The 24686-nt window shown below is 37.6% G+C and overlaps 1 protein-coding gene across 7 annotated transcripts in view; it reads left to right on the top strand.

Annotated features, from left to right (window-relative positions):
- Positions 1-10141: 10141 nt before the first annotated feature.
- ATP10D (ATPase phospholipid transporting 10D (putative)) overlaps positions 10142-24686 on the top strand; it is a 181807-nt gene continuing 167262 nt past the window's right edge. For 4 of the 7 annotated variants that reach the window (XR_014244096.1, XR_014244097.1, XM_082390454.1 and 1 more), the window contains exon 1: positions 10144-11745. The gene's annotated coding sequence lies outside the window, so the exon portion shown is untranslated. Of the gene's footprint in view, positions 11746-24686 lie in introns of all 7 variants that reach the window. The other 3 variants (XM_082390451.1, XM_082390452.1, XM_082390456.1) reach the window with 3 other exon arrangements.

Genomic DNA, 24686 nt, shown 5'->3' with positions numbered 1-24686 from the left:
TTTTTCTTATGACAGGGAAGATATGACTGTGCAGAGACTCTTGAATGCATCATTTCCTTTCCACACCACTGCCACTTCCTTGTTTCAGGCCTTCATTTCATCTCTCTCACACTGCGGCGTCTGCCCTACCCATCATTTTTAGATCAGTTTATTACAGCACAGGTCTGACCACAACCCTCCTTCTTCTTGAAACCTTCTCCGTGGAGTCCTAATTCTCTTTCTCTCCTTCTCTGCTATGCACTGGTCATGTAAAAACTAAAAAAAATGTCTCAAATGTGCCATATACACCAAAGTCTTTGTGTTTTTCCTCTTGTTTGTTGTTTTGTATTTTACCAGAGACCTTTATTTTTCCATGAGGGCATTCCTACTCATAAGACTCATTCCAATGACATCTTATATAAAACTTTTGCTATTTCCCTATCTTTTACACTCCCATAACACCTGAGTCATACCTCCATTATAAACACTTTTATTCTATTAGCACTTTACAAATTGGTATTAAGGTTCTGTGGTGGTATTTAAAGGGAGAGGGTAGAAGATGATTCTAAATGAAAAACATCATGCTCTACTTAGTATCATCCAGCCCTTACAAGGATTGTTTTTTGCTGGGCCAATCAAATGGGCCTGGAATTTTCTTTTAGAATGATTAAGTCTCAAGAGGTTCCTGGGTCTCATTCTAATCAGCTTCTGGTGTGCTGCCCCACTAGTTTGCCAGAGCTGCCTCAGCATGACTGAACCCCAGCTGTGGACACCTCAGAGCCTGATAGGGAAATGGGAAGGAAAAATAAAAGCAACAGGGGTAGAAAGAAGGGGACACAGCATTGGAGGTACCAAGATGATATTGCCATCAGGAGGAAGTGGTTGGCTGACAACTGGAAATGCACATGTAACTCAGTAGAGGGCAAAAGAAGTCAAAGTCCTCAGCCTAGATACCAAAACTAAACCGATGAAAATGAATGAGATTGCCAGGGTAGTCCTTAGAAAGATCACTGACATCTAAGGTAAAGAAAAAAGCAGATGAACCAGACAAGAGTCTTTGTTTTTTTTTTTTAATTAAAAAGAAAAAAATTTAAACTTTTTTTTTTTTTAAAGAAAAGAGCCAGAAACTCCTCAAGGGAGGAGTTCCACATAATGTGGAATGGTTATCAAAGTTACTTGTGACAATGGAGAATGTGAGAAAGACACTGAATTTGACAATTGGAATTGTGACCTTTGAAAAGTTTCAGGGGAGAAAAAAGAAACCAGACCACAGGGACTTAAGGAGTTAGCAAGTCTTTAAGACATGTTCCAGTGATGAACATATAATGTGGTAAGGAGAGAGAGAAAATCATAGTTTAGTCTGAAGAGATAGCAAGATCCAAGAGAAGGGTTTCTCTTTTTTTTTCTTCTTTCTTTTCATAAACTTCTTTCCTTCTCTCCCTCCTTTTTTTTTTTCTTTTTCCTCCTCCTCCTTCCTCTTAGTATAGAGAACATATATATTCATCTCTAAATTAAATATCTGTGGGCTGAGGGGAATAATCCAGTGAAGAGAAAGTAGTGATTGAAAGAGAGGTAATAATTGATAACATAAACCCCTGGCCAAGAGCTGGCAGCCAGAGATAATCGACTTCAGAGAGAAACAGAACTCCTTTCTCTAAAGAAGGGAGGGCACTTTACATAGAAATCTAGGAATCAGTGACATTCACACATCAAGGTGGCTTGGATCCATCTCAGTACATTGCATAATCGCCTGTTGTGAGTGAAGGTGGTGAGGCTGGGTTTAGACTGGTGCCTGGCGCTTGGTGGGTGCTCAGTAAATGTTTGTTAGACGAGGAGGGCTTGGCTCAGAATGTGATAAGGAATCATTTAAAGATAAACAGCAAAATCATTCTTCAAGCATGTGGATTCCATTGAGGTAACTAAAGTTTTCAGAGGAAACATTTAGCTTATTTTCATAACATTCTCCAGCAACACAACCCAGAAATATACAGGGGGAAAGCAGCCGGTAGAGTCTCCCCAGGGTTGAGAACTGACAAGGTGGACTTGGGGTAGGAAAAGGGGTAGTGGAACCTGGAGCTGACGGTGATCATGTAGGAGGCCCTTGAGATATGGAGCCAAAACTGTGAAACCATCATGGAGATGGCCAACCTAGTCAGACCAAAGCCTCCAATGCCCATGAAAATCTCCATGCTGGTAACATGAATATGACATATAAATCCCAGATATGACAGCCCTTTCCTCCATCTGAAACACTTTTATTCCTCCTTTTATCTAGCTGACTTCTCTGAACCCTTCGGCTTTCAGTTTAGATATCTCTTGCTCCAAGAAGTCTTGTCTGCCTGTATCTAGGTTACTCCCACAGCACCTGATTTTTTCCCATCATAGCAGTCTTCATAATGCCTTACAATTGGCTGACTATTGCTCTTCTCCTTGATGAGACTACAAAGTCTATAAGGTCAAAGACTTTATTCGCTCTTGGGTCCCTAGCACCTAGTCACCCACATAGTAGGCTGTCAGTATTTGTTGAATAAATAGACAAAGCGCCTGCATACTTTTTGCTAGCTGGAAAAGAGTGATAGTAGGTGCTAGAACACCTATGGCTCCCAGAGAGGGAGATATTCTAAACTAGAGATAATCAGACAAGAATTATGAGGTTTAGACATCCCCCTGGATTGTGATTAGCCCCTGGCAGTGTAAAAGAAGACCTCTTCCAGGAGGTCTCCAACATGGAATTGAAGTCCGTTTTTCCATTTGCAAAGTGTACTTCTCCCAATGGTAAGTACAAGAACTTGAGTTAGAAGAACAGGAAATCCATGTTAACTTCACAAAGCTGCAGTCTTGTCAAGAAAGCAAGGAGTATGGCTGAATTTGGTCATTTTTCTCTCCTGCTGAAAGTGGGATTACCTTGCTGTACCTCATTTCCTTTTTTTTTTTTTTTTTCCCTGATATTCAGGCATATAAACATAAGTCAATGTATCTGGCCCTCTGTTCCATTTTTGAGCATCTAAATTTTTAAAAATCTCAAGACATCTCAAATCTACAACATCTTATCCCCACACATACCTGTGCTTTGAAGTGTCATTGAACTACCTGATAAGAGTATCCAGGCTGGGAAGCAAGAGAGGTTCTCAAAGGGTTAATGAGGGAGCACGCAGAAGGATATATGAGTCTGTGTCTACAGAGGGTGATTTTTCGAGTTCCAGAACTTGGACCTTTCCACCTCCAATATCGACTGGATGATGGAAACTAAGGAGTAAAGGGTGAAATTCTGTGAATTTCACTTTGACCTTTGAAATTCTTTTTTATTTTGATATTTTTGCAAGATTCAGTAGAGAAACTCAATGGAAAAATGAAGTACTTGAAAACTTATTAAAATTACTAAAGTATATAAATGAGAGAAAGCAAAGGAAAAATGTATAGCTGTCTAATAGGCTTTCAGCAGCAATACTGTAAAAAGCTGATAGTATCTTGGTAGACTTATCTTTAAAGGAATCTCATACTTAACTATTGATTCCAAATGCTCAATTACTGAAGCAGATATGAAAACCTCACCATCCTGACACACACATATTATTTCCCTTCCCTATTAGGGTCAGATCTAAGTAATGGCAGCAACAAATCATTCTGGAGATGAGCAATAACAAGAATGATTAACCAAGTTCACTCTTCCAGTTGCTCAAGCCGAAACCTTGGGGTTATCTTTGACTCCTCTGTTTTTCTTATAACTCACACACAATTTATGAGCAATCCTATTAGCACTGCCTTCGGTGTACATCCAGAAGCTGACCACTACCTTCACAGTGACCATCCTGGTCTAGGCCCAAATCATCTCTCCCCTTGATTCTTTTTTTTTTTTTTTTAAATGATTTTGCTTTTTTTTTTTTGTAAAGCTATTTTAATTAATTAATTAATTAATTAATTTATGGCTGTGTTGGGTCTTCGTTTCTGTGTGAGGGCTTTCTCTAGTTGCGGCAAGTGGGGGCCACTCTTCATCGCGGTGCGCGGGCCTCTCACTATCGTGGCCTCTCTTGTTGCGGGGCACAGGCTCCAGACGCGCAGGTTCAGTAGTTGTGGCTCACGGGCCTAGTTGCTCCGCGGCATGTGGGATCTTCCCAGACTAGGGCTCGAACCCGTGTCCTCTGCATTGGCAGGCAGATTCTCAACCACTGCGCCACCAGGGAAGCCCTCCCCTTGATGCTTAAAATCACCTCTTAACTGGTCTCCCAGCATTAACCATTACTCCCTACAGTTCGTTGTCAATGGTAAAGCTAGAGTGATCCTGTTGTAACATTAGTCAGGTTGCATCAGTTCTCCACTCAAACCCCCTATCTTTCCAGTCTATTCAGGGTATCATCCAAAGTCCTCACAGAAGACTGCCAAGCCTTCCAAGATTTTCTATCTCTGATGTCACCTTCTATGACTTCCCACTGCTACCACGCTATTCCCTGAATCCTGGTGCCCTAGTCACAGTGGTGGTGTGCTGTCCCTCCAACTTTCCGGGGTTACCCCCGCCTTTGCACTGAATATTCTCTTTGCCTGATATGCTCTTTCCTCAGACACCCTTATGACTTTCTCTCTTACCTCCTTTAGGTCTTTGCTCAATGTCACTTTCCTGGAAAGACTCCTCTTCTTCCAAATTGAAAGTTATCTTGCTGTTTTCTCCATAGCAGTTACTACCATCTAATGTATTAAATATTTTACATCTATCCAATGAGGGCAGGACTTTTTGTTTTGTTTACCCGTGTCTTCTTGTACTTGGAATGGTGCCTGCCACATACTGGGTGCTCCATTAATACCCGTTAAATGAATAAGTGACTGAATAAGCAGAGAGATAGGGGTTGAAACTGAAGACTTCACTTTGCTCCAACTTTTTCTAATGATCGTAAAATTGACTCGTAATCCAAGTGTTTGAAATTCTTCCCGCTTTCTAAGGCCACTGTATCCCTTAAAGTTCAAACAAAACAGCTACAACTCCCTTTTGTTTACAAGATTCCTAGAGAAAGTTGAGTTGATCACCTCTTGCCCTGTATCTGTGCTGCCCTGGAATTTGCAGTCCCAGCTGATGACATTGCCGCATGTTTGCCATCTTTTCTCTGGCCACTTCCCCTCACGCATAGACATTGCTCTTCAGTTCCCCAGAAGAAGAGGCCAGTGAACATAACAGACTTTTTTAAAGATTAGAGGATAATACAGCACAGAGATTTTCATCACTGTTCATGTGTTGCATTCGCAGAAAATGGTAATACTTATACAGCCTATGCTTAAAAAAAAAAAGTCACTTGTGTGAGACAAGTGGACACGTGTGAGTAGACACGTGTGTGACAGCAGACACTTGTGTGAGGGTGAGGGCAGTGAAGTGGGAGGAATGAGAGATTTCTGAAATGGTGTTAATATTCTGTTGCTTGACCTGGTTACTAGTTGTATGAGTGTGTTTACTTTGAAAACTCATGGAGCTGTACACTTAGGATCTGCACACTTTTCTGTATGCATGTTATACCTTAATTTTTTAAAAGCTTATTAAAAAAAATGAGATACTATCCACTCAAAAAAAAAAAGGAAATGCCAATTCTCTCCCAGGTGATCTAAAGATTTAGTGGAATCTCAATAAAAAATCCATCCCCCCCCCCACAAAAAAAACTTATACAGCCTAATGAGGTAAACTAATTTGATCCACATAGGGCTTGGTATAAAATTTTATTGCATTTTTAAAGTATAACAGAATCATACTAAATTTTAAAATTCCAAGTATTGAGGAAGATGTTAAAAACTTTGACTTTACATAAAATTTCCTTATAAAATATTTTAAAAATTTATTGAGTATCTCTTGCTTGCTTTGAACATTTTTTCTCTTATAATTGTTTTTAGTTTGGATATAATTCAGGTACCATGAAATTCACCTGTTTAAAATAAACATCCCCTTTAAGTGCTTTTAGTAGTGCTGTACAACCATCATCACTATCTAATTTCAGAACATTTTTCTCACCCCAGTTAGAATCCTTGTAGCCATTAGCAGTCACTGCCCATTCTTCTCTCTTCCCAGCCCCTGGCAACTGTTATTCTACTTTCTGCCTCTGTGGATTTACCTATTCTGGGCATTTCATAGAAATAGAATCATTCAGTATGTGGCCTGTTATGTCTGGTATCTCTCTATGAGCATTTTTAGGAAAGGTTTTCTGTTTGAAATGGCTACATATTATTTTGGATAAATAATGATTTCTTCAAATTCTTGCTAATTACCATCAATGAGAAACTATTTTTACAACCGTATCAGAATTTGCAAGAGTTGAAATTATATTTCAAGACTCTAATAACCCTTCCTTTAATTAGTTTAACCTATTTTTGGATATCAAAAATTGCTATTTTTGGATATCAAAACTGGTTGAATATTGGCAGCTCCATAAGGCTCAACCTTGTATTTTACTGGGTAATGTAATATTGAAATTCTTTGTGATAATGTGAATGGATTTTGCATCCAATTCAATTTTGCACGTCAAGCTCTAATTTGCAAAACATACGTCGGAAGGAGCAATGGGCCCCTACAGCTGAAAATGGAGAGAGGTATCCAAGATATATGAAAAGAGAGAACTGGGAACAGGGCCGGAGCTGTGCTTGCTTACCCTCCTCACCAGCTCCACCGAACATTCCCTCAAGCCGGTTGCTTGTTCTTTGGGAACCTGGAACACAGACCTCCTTCATCAGCTCCGTGGGTTCCTGTTCCATGATGAGTTCTAGACCTCTCAGGTCTCATGCAGCTGCCCAGGGGCTGAGAGATTATCTTGCAGTACAACCGTAGCCTGTTGTCTGGGGAGCTCCAATTTGTAAGGGATATAGCGCCACAGCAAAGGAAACAGTTTAAAAGTGGATATTAGACATCACTTTCTTAAAGTCCCTTGGCCATAGCTGCTCAGGGAATTTGTCATTGGCCTTCTTGCACATCTGGCCCAAGGTTGTATGCCATTCCTTAGAGGCCAGATCCCATCTTCTCTCTAGGTAGAGTTATCGCCCATCCTCTCATCTTTCCAAAGTCCTCAAACTCCTGCCTTTTCTGGCCAGTAGGGGAAAGACATCATATCTAGAGAAATGTATACTTCTTTATCTCAACAACATCTAAATTCAGACAAAAGCTCTGGAGCCTACCTTTGCCTAAGTAAGGGACTGATGAATTATCTTTCTTAAACTAGAGGGCCATCAATCCATGTGAGGAATTCTGCTACTGTTCTATTAGGCACTTTTCATCACATTACAAACAGGATCCAGAAAGAGTTAATGGACATATCTAGAATGCTGGGACCAGCTTGAACCTCTACCATTATGGAGATTCCCTTTTTGATATTCTGTGTAATCACTGCATTTCAAGGGGTTTTTATAAGATTAAAACCCAACCTGTTCTCATATGGAAGAAAGTGATTCAGCTGATGTAAAGGGAAGGAAATGTAATTCCTCTTTTTAAGAAAATGCACAAATGTAATTCCTCTTTTATTTTTTTTTTAAATTTTATTTATTTATTTTATTTATGGCTGTGTTGGGCCCTCGCCTCCGCGCAAGGGCTCTCTCCAGCCACAGCAAGCGGGGGCCACTCACTATCGCGGCCTCTCTTGTTGCGGAGCACAGGCTCCAGACGCGCAGGCTCAGTAGTTGTAGCTCACGGGCCCAGTTGCTCCGCGGCATGTGGGATCTTCCCAGACCAGGGCTCGAACCCGTGTGCCCAGCATTGGCAGGTAGATTCTCAACCACTGCGCCACCAGGGAAGCCCCTGTAATTCCTCTTTTTAAGAAATGCACACATATAAAATTAAGGCCTAAGTTTACGATTGGTAATACTGTATATATTGTTGTTTCTAAAAAATATAGAATTTCTACTCTCAACAAGGCAGTTATAGCCATAGCATGGTTTTACCTTCCCCCCACCCCCAAAATCATTTAATATGCACCTTCCTAATTCATTGAAAGCTATACTGAATTGTCCACAATAGAATATGGGTTCTCCAGTCTTTCACTTACTAGCTTTACTGTCTTGGGCAAGTCACTATCTCTCTGTATCTCAGATTCTTATATCTAAATAAATGCTGAACTCATAGGGCTGATATGAAGATTAATGAGGTAATAGATGTAAACGCCTTAGAACATTGCCTAACAAATGTTTTACTAGTGCTCAGTAAATATTAAGGAAAGAAAAAAATATCTGATGATGATGTTACCAGAATCAGGGCTCATCTACAAGGCATAAGCCGTTATTGCTTGAGGCACTGAACTCTCAAATTTTTTTTTTTTTTTTTTTTTTTGGTCCAAAAGTTAGAAAGCCAATCCTGGGAAATATCCTTATCTGTGCTTGAGTCATACTTTGTTAATAAGTAATACAGAGAAAAAGAAGCGGTTGATTATGAACCATGAAAAATCAGCTTGTGTGTCACTTTAGGAAGCACTGTTGCATGTAAAATATTTGGATGCAAACAAAAAACACACATAGTTTTATGTGTTACATTTTAAAGTAGTGGCCTGAAAGAATGAATATATTTCTCTTTCACATCTATCTGGATAAGAAGTATCATAGCACAGGAAGAATCATGATTTCTGTTTTCTAAAAAAAAAAAATGTTTTCTGATAAAGTCTTAGTTCACTGCTGCCATGCTAATCTTTGAGTATGTTTAACAGAGGGGAAAGCAGAAGCCAGTGAAGTGATAACTATCACTTATTAAGCTCCTATTATTTGCTTTACACAGTGATAAGCACTTCAGCTATATGACTTGATGTAATCTTAACAGCACTGAGGTAGACATCATTGGAGTCATTTTACCTGTGGGGCTTAGAGATGGTACCCAAGAATATACATCTAAATTTTACAGAGCTAAGATTTAAAGCCAGGTTAAACCTAGGCACTTGACTACTATGCCACGTTTCCTGCTGGCAATTAATTGTGAAGTTGTTGATATTGAGATACTACTAATTACAAATTTTCCAACTAGAAAAGATGAAATTTCCTTACACCTATACTATATACTTTGAATATTAAGTTTTTTCCTAAAACTTCATGAGGAGATAGGCACATAAAATTTGAAAATATTTCTGAAATTACAAGAAAATAAATATTTTAGGTTTGGCAATGGTGTATGGATTAATACTTACGTTTTGGTAGCCAATGTATTAAATCAAAGATTTTATAGATTTTTTTTTTTTAACAAAATGGAAACAATCCTATGAGAAGTGTTAAATACTAGAGAAACATTTGCAAAGACAAACTGAAGCTCACTTTAATAGTGGTTATTTGCAAAGATATTCATAAGTATTAATTTTTTCTTCCGATTTTATTGATACAAGTGACATACAGCACTGTATAAACTTAACGTGTACGGCATAATGATTTAACTTACACACATCATGAAATGATCACCACAATAAGTTTAGTGAGCATCCATCATCTCATATAGATGAAAAATAAAAGAAAAAATTTTTTTTTCCTTGTGATGAGAGCTGGTAGGATAGCTCTTAACAACTTTCATGTATATAACATACAGCAGTGTTACTTATATTAGTCATGTTGTTCATTACATCCCTAGAACTTAGTCATCTTATTATTGCAGAAGGTTGTACCTTTTGACCATCTTCATCACCATACAAAGATATTACATTATTATTGACTATATTCCCCACGCTGTACACTTCATCCCTGTGACTCATTTATTTTGTAACTGGAAGTTTGTACCTCTTAAATTCCCTCACCTATTTCACTTATAAGTATTAATTTTTAAAACTTGATTAGATATATTTAAATCATAAATGGGACACATGCTTCTTTTGTTCAGTCAAATGACACAGAAACAAATGGAAAGCTAGTAATGTCCCCTCACGCTTCCATCCTTTCCCTCTGAGTAAACAATTTTGATGTGTATCTTACCATCATATTTTTACATTTATATTAAATGTACAAATATATAAATATATAAGGCATAAGTTGTATTACAAAGTGTCTTACATTATTCTGCTACTGCATTTTTTTAACTTAAATATAATGTAGATTTTCCTCTAAGACAACTTAAATCTTAGCCAGTAATTCTCAAACCCTTGCTGCAGATTAGAATCACTTGGAGAGCTTTTAAACAAACAACCCACCCCCCAACCCCCCACCAAAAAAAAGAGAGAGATTGCCAGAACTCCATCCCCAGAGATTCAGGTTTAATTGGCTTGGGTGGGGCCTTGGCATCAAGCTCTTCAGTTGACTCTGATGTGTGGCTTGTTAGAACCCCTGACTTAAGCAATCCAAATAGGCTGCAAATACCGGCTCCCTGCCTGAATTGTCCCGGTATGCATCCTCCCAAGAAAGCCTTCCACTGAGATTATTTCAGCATCAGTGCTGATTTGGGAAACCATGGAAGGCCCATCTTAAATTTTGTCTCAAGAAGGTTGGCTATCAGGTGTGAAAATTGCTTCATCTTTTATATCATGTTAGGGAGAGTCACATGACTGCAAAAAGGGCTACCAGGGCCAGGAGTTTCAGAGAACACGTAAATGACAGTCTGCTCTGTTAGGCTAGGTTTATTCCCAGAACTGACTAAACTCTATAGAGATTTGCCCTTGCCTGAAGAAGGAGCTTTCCTGAATTGGCCTTCGCAGGAAGTCACACCCAGGACTTGTTTCTCCTTGTTTGGGAGCGGCATCTACTCAGTGGGTGCAGGAACTTGTTTGGCCTCTCCAGCCTGGCCTGGGAGAGTTTGCAAGTCTCCCAGCTCCATCGGTCCGTCCTGATGGGCTCTTTGTTATTCGTGAAACATCCGTATGATCATTTAGTTTTCTTCACTTCGGCCACATATTTAAGAAACATTTGAGAAAATGGAAGATAGAGATACAAAGTAGAGTTGTGGAGAGATTTGCGCCTTCTTTATCTTTGTGGGAGAGAACAATTGGCAGCCAGTGATTATTCCTGTTTGGTCTGAATTATTGCCACTGTTGGTTCTGCCTTCTCTGCATGCCCTTCCCTTTCTCACAGCACTTGGTCAGAAGTTTTGAGAGACCAGATGGGTTGTTGCAACTTACTTAGGAGTAATATTTTTTAAAAAGCTGTGAGTTTTAACCTAGCAGAACATGGCAGGACAAAGCCACATTACACTGGGTGAGGGAGGGAATAGAAGGTCAAGGAGTGAGAAAAAAGACCAAATCAGAATTGTGGTCTTTTTCTCAACTTCTTTTCTAGTTATACAACAACAGTATTAAGTTTAGATTTGACCCCTTTACCCTCCAAAAAATAACTGCCAAGCGTTTCAAGTCTAGGTAACTGGGTGAACTGTTAAACAGAATTTCAGCGACACAAGCATGAACCAAACCCCAAGAGCACTCAGGTCCCAATCTACTGAGACAATTGCCGCAGGCAGACAGGAAGCTCTGTCCATCAGCTGGAGCTGGGAAGCCCCCGGGCGGCCAGCCCCGCCCCCTACCCCTGACGTCACGAGAGGTGGGGCGGCGAGCGAGTGGCCTTTCTCGGGAGCTCCGGCCGCTCTGCATCCCGGCGGATAAGGCGAGCAGGAGGAGAAGGAACGCGGGAAGGAACGGAGTCAGGAGGGGTTGCCAGCTCTGCCCAGGCGGGGCTCCGGCTCCGGCAGCTGAGCTTGGGAGTTGTCTGAGAAGTGATTTTTTTTTTTTTTTTTTTTAACTTCAGAGTCAAATGGCTGGCAGAGAAGCATAACCCGCCTCCACTCTCCGGATTTGTGCTTGGTTCTTCTCTTGCATCCTGGGACTTGTGATCATCATGCTGTGATGTGTGCCCAGAGAGGAATTGGTAAGGGTGAACCAGCGAGCCTCTTGGACAGTTTCCTTGCCTTCCGTTTCACTACCCACGCTCTTTTCCTCTCTGTTTCTTTACTCTCTGTCTCTCTCTCCTCTCCCTCCCCCAATAATTTTCAGGTTGGATGAAGTGCCTCAAAACTGGAGTTTAGGGCTTTTGTTGAACTTAAAAAAAGAGAGAGAATCTTACACCATTTTCACTTTCTTGATTTCAGGAGAGGGATTATTTTATCTATTCTGAGTGCTGGGTTTTGTGAAAAGATAAATTATGCACACACACCCTTTGTCATCTCATTGTGAAATCGAACAGTTTAAAGCAATTTTGGCTCTGTTTCAAAGGTAATGAAAAGAATGGGGGTTGAAATTTTAACCCAGTAAATAAACCACGGGTTGATTCCTTAGGAAGAAAAAGGTGTGTTGGAGCTTGGTCAGAAATAGTTTTTACAGGAGCGCTACCGAAAAGCCCGCGTTCTTCCCCGCAAGCACTAACTTTGCAGAACTTAATTGTTGTTTAGGGCACCCTTTATCTTACATTATAAAATAAGTAATTATACTTTACTATATACAGCAGAGAGACATCTGGCTGGTTAGTGAAACCTCCATTCTGGAGGGTCGGACTTCCTGTGCCTTCAGAAATGATGTATTTAAACTACTCTTAATCATAAGGGTATGTTAACTCGGGTATTTAGAATGTTATCTAAATAAGACCAAAGATTGTTGCTTCTTTTCACGTTAGTTCTTTCCAAGGAGAAAAACAATTCCATAGTCTGAGCAAGCCTCTGACTCTAATCAACCTTGAACGATGACTCACAAGGATAGGGGGCTCCTTATCGCAAATGTTACCGTATCAGAAAAGTAACTCCAGAGGAGATAATTACTTTAAAATTAGGCTAGGTCACATTTCTGTGAGGAGTACCATCATAAAAAGATATTTGGTGACTTGTTTAGAGCCAATATGTGATACATGGTCATTGTAACAGTAAACTCATTCAGTGCCCAGGTGCAAGCCCTCACTCCAATCTACCCCAAAAGGTAATGTCTGCTCTTTCTGGACTCTTCTATCCCTTTACAAATGCATACCTACATTGAGATAGTTTGTTTTTATCGAAAGGAGATCATACCATATATGTTGAAAAACAACTCTCCAACATTCAAAAAGTTTTAGAGAGTTTTAAAAAGTAACAGTGTAACTGTCAATTTAACATTTGTTAAATTGTATGAAAAAGATGGAGAATCTAAGCAGTCTAAAACAGGATGTCAGGACTGTTTGACCTTTGCATAGCAAGAACTGAATACTTATTCAATACAATTGCTTAGTGACTAAATAGAATTTGAGTAGGATATCATTTATTTTGATATCAGTAAAATGGAGGAAATGCTCAGAATTTGATTATAATTTGTAATAGAACAGAGATGACTCACCTGTTAGACGAATGTACCTAGAATTAACTTTAAAAATTAAGAGGTAAAAATGTCCACATATTCAATCCTTCATTACAGGTCTTATTGTCTGATCTAGTTGAAAGTAGTCTTTTTAATGAGGGAAAAGCAAAGAAAATGCTACAAACAAGATCATTTGGGGATTCTCAAAACCCAAAGCATTAGCAGCTGAGCAGCTTTCCTTATCAGCTGGAAGAGGTTTCTTATGAGTGTACTCTCTTAAAACATTTTCCCCTTCCTATTGTGAAAGAATTTCAAACGAAAGTGGATAGAATGGAAAGTCTCCTGCATGTGCCTTTAGGAAAACAAAACTTAAAGACTGAGAGACCGATTTCCCATAAATGCCTGATTTACAGAAATTGATAAATTGGAATTTTCTTAAATGTTAGGACGTTAATCAGAGGTTGCCTTATATCAGTCTTGGAAAGTTTTTTCTTATGGTTTCCAGAGCAAGAAAGGAAGAAATGATCCAGGTCGGGTTGGTCTCAAAATATGAGCTAAATTGAGTTTTGCTTGTATGACTAGACTGGTTTTGTCTGCTCAGGGAATTTTAAAAGCAGGTCTCAATTTGTTTTGACTTTAACAGACTCTCATTGAACTCTCCCCTCTTTACATGCCCTGCCCATCAACACAGCCTATTCCGAACCCTCAATGGACTCACCTGTCACTTGCTGTAGTTCACGTGTTGCGAATTTCAATTCCTCTGCTATTCCCAAATAAACTCATCTGTTTGAGCTTGGCTCAAATAACCTCTTTATTTAGATGGACATTACTACTGTGGATGGATTTATTTCATTTCAAAAGCCATTTTAGTCATAGAAACAATACTTTTCACAAAACTAGTATCACTGTTAGAGTATGAAGTTATAGTGGGACTAGTTTCATAAATGAGTGTGGCCTTAATGGAATCTTCTTTTATACTGCTCAATGAAGGGTACATTCATGCAACTATTAAAGGTAGTACTATGGGAATATGTATTAAAACCTGCAAATGTTTGTAGAGTTTGACTCAGTAATCCTAGGTCTAGAAATATATCCTACAGAAATCATCTGAATTCCATATGAAGATTTATAAATATGTTCATTAGTGTTATCTGTAATATGGAAAACTTAGAAACAAAATAAAGCCCCCAATAGAAAAATATTTAGACAAATTAAGGTATTATATATGCTTTGATAAAATTCAGTTTCCTAAATATTTTTGAAAAAATTTCATGATTTAGAAAGGTCCTTGTAATGTATTAAGTGAAAAGAGCAAGATTTAACACTGTTATCTTGAATGTGTAAAATGCAACTTTGAAATAAATAAGATATATTATTTACTCAGTAAGCTCTTACTATATATCAGGCATTGTTCTAAATTAACAAACACTGAACAAGACCGTGTCGCTTTCCATTTGCATACAAGTTTCTGTTTATATCAATGGATAAATCCACTGAAGCACATAGAAAAAAAATAGATTTTAAGGTGGTAGAGTTATAGCTTTTTATTTTTCTTGATATTCTCAAATATTCTACAGCAACTATTTTTATAATCACAAAAATGCCATTTTGAAAAATATTGCCAAGAAATACCATAACCAAAATTAAAAGACAAACTGTAAGCTCTATACTATAAATGCCAGTATGCCCTATAAAAGATATTATAAGAAGCAATGAGAGCTAGATGAACACCTCTATAAAAATGATCTCCAAAGAAAAATAGACATAAGTGGGCAATTCACAAAAAAAAAACTTTTCTAAGGTTTAGGGGAGAGGTATACTAACCTCCTAATCAGAGAATACTCAGTATAGCAATAAGTTACTCTATTTTCACACATCACAATGAACAAACTGGAAAGCAAATCAAAATGTGTGAGGCTGTTGGGAAGACTAATGATATGGAAAACTGTTCATGAAAAAAATGAAAGTAAGTTACAAAATAATATCCTACTTTTGAAAAAAATCCAGTCTACGCATAGAAACTATTTGTGGAGAATAAACCAAATGTTAATAGTATTTATTGGGTAGTGGGATTATAGATGATTTCTGTTTTTTTCATGGTATTAATCTTTAGTTTCTACAATTTCTACAGTGAATATATTTTAGTTATCAGGGAAAAAAGTTGCTATCCTAATGAAGCAATTTGTCATAGAATGAAGAGCACACAGACAATGTTATCTTTCCCCTCTTTTACTCAAAGCCTGCACAGTCTCATTGTGTGTAATTCCATGTCAGGTTTCATTGTTTCTGAATTATATTTGCTGGTGAGAATATTTGGATTATAAGGGAAATCAAAAGATGAAACTTATTCTAGTCACATTCACTCTTCCGCCCCCAGCTCTTTTCTGAAATAACCACCAGTGTTTGACTGATTTGAGCTTTATTCCTTTTCATTTCCTGTTGATCACATCTGCAAGGGTCTCGTGCTGATAAGCCTTAATTAAATACTCCTTAATTTGTTTTGCTAAAATCTGCTTATTCCATTTAAGGCCATTCTGAATGAAGAAGATGAGTACAGCTGCATTTCTGTTACAAAACGAACTTACAAAATTTCAGCTCTTTATGTAGGATAAATAATAAAAAAATCTTAGTATCTTGGTTATAAGGTGAAAATTAGTTTTAAATTATCCAAAAACATTGTGAAGTCTTTCTTTAGTTTATAGTACTCATAATTACTTAGCACTATGTTTAAGCATTCTCATTCCCCTTACAGACTATAATAATATATAGACGTTTCTAGTAAAAATCTTAATTATCCTTTCTTCTTCGCTAAAGTCTTTCATAGACAGGTATTCTCAGATGTTTTCATGACAAAGATTCTCTCTACTAATCTGCGATGTCCTTCAGCCAACAAATTAACATGTCTAACCGCCAGGTTAGAAAAATGCCTGAATCATTTTAAGAAAAAATTTATTGAAGTATAGTTGACTTACAATACCATATTAGTTTCAGGTGTACAAAATAGTGATTCAGTATTTTTATACATTATGCACCATACGAAATTATTACAATATCATTGACTGTATTCCCTGTGCTGTACATTATATCCCTGTGACATTTATTTTATAACTGGTAGTTTGCACCTCTTAATCCTCTTCACCTGTTTCATCCATTCCCCCCTCCCCTCCCCTCCCCTCCCCTCCCCTCCGGCAACCACTAGTTTGTTCTCTATATCTGTGAGTCTGTTTCTCCTTTGTTATATTTGTTTGTTGATTAGATTTCACATATAAGTGAAAATATACAGTGTTTGTCTTTTTCTATCTGACTTATTTTATTAAGCATAATACCCTCTAGGCCCATCCCTGTTGTCACAAATGACAAGATTTCATTATTTTTTTTATGGCTGAGTAATCTTCCATTGTACATATATACCACATTTTTTTATTCATCTATTGAGGAACACTTAGGTTGCTTTCATATCTTGGCTATTGTAAATAATGCTTCAGTGACCATTGAGGTGCATGTATCTTTGTGAATTAGTGTTTTAATTTGGGGGGGATGAATACGCAGAAGTGGAATTGCTAAATCGTGTGGTAGTTCTAGTTTTAATTTTTGAGAATACTCCATACTGTTTTCCATAGTAGCAATGCTAATTTACATTTCAATCAACAGTGCACAAGTGTTCCCTTTTCTATACATATTCACTAGTACTTGTTATTTCTTATCTTTTTGATGATAGCCTCTCTGACAGGTGTGAGGTAGTATCTCATTGTGGTTTTGATTTGCATTTCTCTGATAATAGTGATGTTGAGCATCTTTTCAAATGCTTGGTCATCTGTATGTCTTCTTTGAAAAATGCCTGTTCAGATTCTCTGCCGATTTTTAGTTAGGTTGGTTTTTTTTTGATATTGAGTTGTATGAGTTCTTCTGAGATATTCTGGGAAATATCTTTTCCCACTTAGTAGGTTGTCTTTTCCTTTTGTTGATGGTTTCTTTTACTGTGCAATAGCTTTTTCATTTGATGTGGTCCCATTTATTTATTTTAGCTTTTGCTGCCCTTGCCTGAGGAGACATATCCAAAAAAATATTGCTAATGGGCCATCCCTGGCAGTCCAGTGGTTAAGACTCAAAAAAACTCCCACTGCAGGGGGCAGGGGTTCACTCCCTGGCTGGAGAGCTAAGATCTTGCATACCACATGGTGCAGCCAACAAAGAAATAAATAAAATACATATTAAAACATATTCAAAGCCCCAATGTGGGGCTTGAACCCCTCACTCCTTAGGGAGGACCTCTGAGTTTGTAATAGCCCCTTTTGCTTGTGGGTTGCCCACCAGAGGTGTGGGTCCTGAATAGACCACATCTCTGCCCTCATCTCTGTCTCAATGTGTATGTGGTTTGTTCATTTTTTTGTTTAGTAGCCTTAATTATAGAAGAGCTGTTCTGCTAGTCTTCAGGTCATTCCCAGAGAGAGTTGTTCTTTTGGTGTGTCTGTGGGAGGAGGTGAGCTCAGGTTCTTCCTCCTCTACCATCCATCAGATTCCTGATACCTTAATCTGAAGCATTGTTATACTTTTAAGATTCCTAAACCAAGGACTGAGAGGAAAAGGAAATGCTTTCGACAAGGCAAGGGAATTTTGAAAAGTAATTCTTACTGTGAGTCCTAAACTGACTTTCCTCTCCCAAATTATCACATTTCATTTTGAGCCAGGCTAGTGCAAAAGATGGGGTCTGGTGGTCCTTACTGCCCAGTTTGTCACATTTTTTGTCTGCTTGATTTGGGTCATGGTCAGGATGGGTGGGGTGATGATAAGAATGTGTGGATAAGGTATGTTGTATTAAGAATGCAGTATTGGTAACAAGCAGAGGACAGGAGTGGAAGCAGTACAGGAAGGATAGAGCCAAGTGGGGAAAATGAGAGTGTGGCTCATGCCAGGTTGTTGCAGTGTTGTCCTCTCCAGCTTTTGGTGTTGCTGTGTCATCGAGGTGCACTCAGAGATACCTTTGGAAATCTCTAATTCCACTCCTTGTTAGCTTACTGGTAAACTGTGCTCTGAAGCACATTACTCAGTTTTTCCAGTCTAGTCTCCCTGCCTTTTCTCCCCCATTCCAATCTGTCTTTTACGCCTCTTGCAAAGAAATCCTTTAAATGTCCACATCATGTCACACCTTCTCAAATATCTTTGACTTCCCATTTCCTTTAATCTAAATATAAATTCTTCATCTTAGTAGGTAGAGACTTATTATGACTAGATTTCCTTCTTAATTTCCCATCCTTTCTTAATTCCTATTTGAATCTCCAGCCTTGTTGAACTACTCAGTGTTACTTAACACTGGGTTATAGGGGTTTCTAGCCTCCTTGCCTTTATTCATAATATTTCCTTTTCTAAAATCTACAAATCTCTTCTGTCAGATTCTCAACATTTCCCAAGACTCACTTAAAATTCTCTCTTTTGGGAAGCCTACTCTCTTCTCCCTTTCTGTCTTCCAACCTCATGTCATGCATTCTCATAGGATGTTCTATTTCCCTAAATGTATGTGCTACACGATTAACCTAGTGTTATCTTTATTTGTGAATTGAGTATTTTGACCTGTTCTGGGCATGTTTATTCATTCTCAAAGAAACAGCACTGTGCCTAAGACAAGGTAAAGGAAATGAACACTAGAAGGTAAGCTCCTTTAGAAGGCAGAGGTTTTTGTCTATTTTGTTCCTTGATTTATCTCTGTTATCTGTTACAATGCGTGGCATATAGTAGGAGCTCAACAAACATTAGTTGAAATAATGAAGTTGTTGAGCACTTCCAGTGTGCTAGGCACAGTGCTGATACTTTGATTTTATAAACCTCCTTACAAAACTTTGTGAGGTATGTGACATTTTTTCCACTTTACAGATGTGGAAACTGAGGCTCAGAAAGGCAAAGAGCTTGTGGTAGGTGGCTGACTGTGAATCTGACTGAGCGTCAGTATCATTTGAACATTTTAGAGCTTGTGTTCTTTCTACTGACTGCAGATGCATTTGTTGTTGTTTTGAAAACAGCTGATTAAAATATCACTTCTAATTCAAAATGGATATGTTTTGGAGGGTGGAGAGCATCTAGTAATTATTGGAACTGACCACTTATCATGAATCCAATTTATAATTCCAGTGAACACTATCCACTTCTTTTTAATATCATTTGTAGCTTTCATCTGTCTCTTGTTGCTGTTTATATACTATACTTAGTAATACTTGGAAGCCTTGGTGACAATTTAAATCCAGTCGTCCCTCCTTATCTGTGGGGAGTTGGTTCCAGAACCCACCATGGATACCAAAATCCACAGATGCTCAGGTCCCATAGTTGGCCCTCATATCCTCGGTTCCGTGATTCAACCAACCGTGGATGGTGTAGTACTGTATTTATTGAAAAAAAGGTCAGTGTATAAGTTGACCTACACAGTTCAAACCCATGTTGTTCAAGGGTTAAGTGTATATGTGTTGAGGCAATTTAAGTAATTGACATATATAATCTATGCTTTTGTTACTTTAGGTAATGTGCTGAAGTAATTTTTATCCACAGTGAAATAATACTTTTCTATGGAATATTTATATCATATTTTAAGCAACCCAAATGCTTCCCGAATTGAATCTTTAAATAGTTTTTAGAAATTAATTAAACCTCTCATTCATTATACAGAAATATTATTTAATAGTTCAACTAAAATAATGCCTGTCTTCATCATCTATCCAGTAATGCCACATACTTAAAACTTTTAGCCTTTTTGTTTATTTGTTTTATATTTCATAGCTCAGGTTAATGATCTGCAAGAGGCCTTTGGAAAATATTTGATGTAGTCTATTTAGTTTTATGAGTATATACCATCTTCAGTGCCTAAATTCTTTCCATTTTAGCTACAAATAACTTCACTTCCCAATTTCTTTTTTCTTTTTTTATCCCTTAGTCTTTTAAGCTTTTTATTTTCTTTTGCTTTTTACAAATTTCTGTGGTGACTAATCCAGAAAATAATTGCCCTATTTTTTGTGTATAAAAAAGTAGTTTCACTATTATTTTAAAACAATAATATAGGCATCATTGGGATATAAATGAATAGTTGCATAAAAATGATATTTAATAATAATGGAAAAAATATACTTTTTCATGGAGAAAATACACTTTGAAATTAAAAATAAGTCCCTTCAAAACAGACTCATAGACATAGAAAACAAACTTATAGTTACCAAAGGGGAAGGAGTTGGGGGGAGGAATAAATTAGGAGTATGGGATTAACAGATACACACGACTAATATAAAATAGACAAACAAGAATTTACTGTATAGCACAGGGAACGATATGCAATATCTTGTAATAACCTATAATAGAAAAGAATTTTAAAAATGGATGTGTGTATGTATATATGATTGAATCACTTTGCCGTACACCTGAAACTAACACAATATTGCAAATCAACTATACTTCAATAAAAAATAAATTTTTAAGAAAGTACCAAAAAACAAGTCTGTTCAGAGCAAATTCGAATTGCCTGGGTCAGTGGTTTTCAAAGTCTGGCCCCCAGCAGCATCAGCGTCACTCCAGTTTATTAGAACTGCAAATTCACAGGCCCCACTGCAGGCTGGTTGAATCAAATTGGGGTGAGAGCGTGTGTGTAGCGGGTGGAATCTGTGTTTTCACAAGCTCTCCAGGTGACTCTGACCTGTGGTAGTCTGAGGACACAGGCTTAGGCTCAAGATCTTAGAAGAGCAGGCCATAGTTACTGTTTGGCAGGCAAGTGCCTGGTCTATTTTCTTTCTTTGTTTTCCTTCTGTCTTATTCTTTTGTTATTTTAGTTTTTAATTGAAATACAATTGATTTAAAATATTAGTTTCAGATGTACAACATAGTGATTCAATATTTTTATAGATTATACTCCATTTAAAGTTGTTATAATATATTGGCTATATTCTCTGTGCTGTGCAGTATATCCTTGTAGCTTATTTATTTTATACATAGTAATTTATACTTCTTAATCCCCTACCCCTGTCTTGCCCCTTTCCCTTCCCTCTCCCTACTGGTAACCACTAATTTGTTCTCTATATCTGTGAGTCTGTTTCTGTTTTGTTATATTCATTCCTTTTTTATTTTTTGGATTCCACATATAAGTGATAACATACAGAATTTGTCTTCCTCTGCCTGACCTAATAGCTTAATACCCTGTAGGTCCATCCATGTTGTTGCAAATGACAGAATTTCATTATTTTTTATGGCTGAGTAATATTCCTGTGTGTGTGTGTGTGTGTGTGTGTGTGTGTTGTGTGTGTGTGTGTGTGTGTTTATATATATACCACATCTTTATCAAATCACCTGTTGATGGACACTTAGGTTGCTTCCATATTTTGGCTATTATAAATAATGCTGCTATGAACATTGGGGTGCATGTATCTTTTTGAATTAGTGTTTTCATTTTCTTTAGATGTATACCCAGGAGTGGAATTGCTGGATCATATGGTGGTTTTTTGAGGAACCTCCATACTGTTTTCCATAGTGGCTGCATGAACTTACATTCCCACCAACAGTATACTAGGGTTCCTTTTTCTCCACATCCTCACCAACATTTGTTATTTGTAGACTTTTTGGTGATAGCCATCCTAACAGGTGTGAGGTGATACCTTATTGTGGTTTTAATTTGCATTTCTCTGATTAGTGATGTTGAGTATCTTTTCACATGCCTGTTAGCAATCTTGTCTTCTTCAGAAAAATGTCTGTTCAAGCCTTCTGCCCATTTTTGATTGGATTGGTTTTTTTCTTTATATTGAGCTGTATGAGCTGTTTATATATTTTAGATATTGACTGCTTATTGGTCATATCATTTGTAAATATTTTCTCCCATTCAGTGTGTTGTCTTCTCATTTTGTTGATGGTTTCCTTTGCTGTGCAAAAGCTTTTAAGTTTAATTAGGTCCCATTTGTTTATTTTTGCTTTTGTTTCCTTTGCCTTAGGAGACAGATCCAAATATCATTTATGACTTTGATCCACTTTGAGTTTATTTTTTATGTGGTGTGTGAAAATGTTCTAATTTCATTCTTTTACATGTAGCTGTCCAGTTATCCCAGCACCACTTATTGAAGGGACTGTCTTTTCTACATTGTATATTCTTGCCTCCTTTGTCACAGATTAATTGCCCATATATGTGTGGGGTTATTTCTGGGCTCTCTATTCTGTTCCACTGATCTATGTGTCTGATTTTGGGCCAGTCCATACTCTTTTGATTGCTGCTGCTTTGTAATATAGTCTGAAGTCAAGGATCATGATGCCTCCAGCTTTGTTCTTTTTTCTCAAGATTGCTTTGGCTGCTCAACTTTATTTTATTTTACTTTTTTTAGTGAATGGTGTTTTTTTTTTTAATTTATTTTATTTTTGGCTGCGTTGGGTCTTTGTTGCTGCACACGGGCTTTTCTCTAGTTGTGGTGAGCAGGGGCTACTCTTCGTTGCGACGCGCAGGGGCTGCTGTTCATTGCGGTGCACGGGCTTCTCATTGTGGTGGCTTCTCTTGTTGCAGGGCACGTCCTCTAGGCATGTGGACTCAGTAGTTGTGGCTCACAGGCTCTAGAGTGCAGGCTCAGTAGTTGTGGCACACGGGCTTAGTTGCTCTGCGGCATGTGGGATCTTCCCGAACCAGGGCTCGAACCCGTGTCCCCTGCATTGGCAGGTGGATTCTTAACCACTGCACCACCAGGGAAGACCTGGCTGGTCTACTTTAAAAGGCTTCTAGGAAAGATGATTCCATTGACTTTTCTGTATACCATTTCAAATAGCTCTGTGATACCACTGAACTGACTTCAATAACCATTAATTTAAGACACAAAACTTACAAAACAGTCCAAAAAGACTGTTTAATATCAGTACTTAAAGATTTGTGTTGGCTGGTTTTATGTTATTATTTACTTCCTGGCAACAAATTCCCTTCCAAAACATAATTAAAATGAACATTTTTTCATGAGGGGAGAAAGGGGGAATGTTTTTTCCCATCCTTTGATCTTGAGTATATTTTTGGAGGATGGTTAAAAGAAGCAGATATGAATCCTTATGACTCTCAGTAGAGAGTCTGTGCCTAGGAAATCAAGTTTTCCCTGAGTGTCTTTGTAGAGGTGGGGAATAATATTGATTCCTACTGTGAGCATTAAAATTGTTATCAATTAATTCTATATAGGGTCCCAGCATAAAAGTGTTTCCATACTGCATCTGTATTCAACATAGGCTATATTCTTTTAATGCACTTTAGATTTAGTCAGGTCAGATTCTCTCATTTATTGCTGGAAATTTTGTTTGTCAGCTTTCTTTATCCTATCAGGCCCATGTGATGTTGAACATGGTCACTTCATAATATTGTAGATTGGTCATGTCATGAAGATATGAGGAACCAGCAGAAAGAATCTTGAAATAGTTTCTTAAGTAGGAATTAAAACCTGATCTACAACTGTGTTTTTCCCCCACTGACTTTAATTTCTAAAATAAAGAGCAATGAAGGTGATACGTGAGAAGCATAACAGACTTGTTTTTGAGGTTTTGAGATGACTTTGATGTCTAGAAACATATATCCTCTACACAAGTATAAAATATTTCATTGTAACAATTATCTGAACTTTCTTTTGCAGAATATCATTTAAATTCTGTTTCAAACCTAAATTTCATTAAGAAGAAAATCTCCCAAAACCATCTAGCCATTTAAGTAAGCTCTCTCTTAAAAACTTAACCAGCCGTATCTATTAGATATTTTTAGTAATTGTCTTTTGTCCAAAACAGACCTGAATGCTTTAGTTGGCTTTGCAACGTTTTTAATTACATTCAAAACTTCTTGGCAAGGACACATATATACATTGCCTTTACAATGAAGCTTATATACTCAATTATGTTTTTCTTGTTTTCTCTGATGTAATATGGAGAATTAGTAGTAGTACATGCTGCTTGTGGACTTGGATGTCAATGTTCTTTTCCAGTGTTGAGGCAGCATGCTTGTTCTGCACTTTTTAAGGCTGTTCTTAAAACAAAAACTTAAAGGATTGCATCTTTTCCCTACATTTAGAAGCAATACATTGACTTCTGTCTATGCTTTTCTCCACCATAAGCATAGGCTTCATGATTAAATGAAGTTGGATAGGTTTTGTGTGATTAGAGTTTTGGAATAGTTTTTGATTAAATAAAGATCTGTCTTCTAATTATAAACTAAATACTTATGTTCATGGTAAAAAAAATAAAAATAAAAAAGAGACAGTTACAAATGATACTTTAAAATCATCTACTAATATATTGCCTCAAAATAACCAGTGTTAGTTTTAAAAAATATTTAATTCCAAATTTATATATATAAATAGATACACACACACACACACATACATAGATTCTATTTGCGATCATACTTATATACAGGTCTAAATCATGGTTTAAAACCTTATAGGGAATTCCCCAGTAGTCCAATGGTTTTCACTCTGCACTCTCACTGCCAGGGGCCCAGGTTCAATCCCTGGTCAGGGAACTGGGATCCTGCAAGCTGCAGGCAGGGGATGGCCAAAAGCAAAAAAACAAAAAAACAAAAAAAAACAAAGC

The sequence above is a fragment of the Balaenoptera borealis genome (genome assembly GCF_965194805.1).
Source record: "Balaenoptera borealis genome assembly, chromosome: 4".
Taxonomy (NCBI): Eukaryota; Metazoa; Chordata; class Mammalia; order Artiodactyla; family Balaenopteridae; genus Balaenoptera; species Balaenoptera borealis.
Note: the sequence above shows the minus strand (reverse complement) of the source record. Positions and strands in the feature narration are given on the sequence as shown.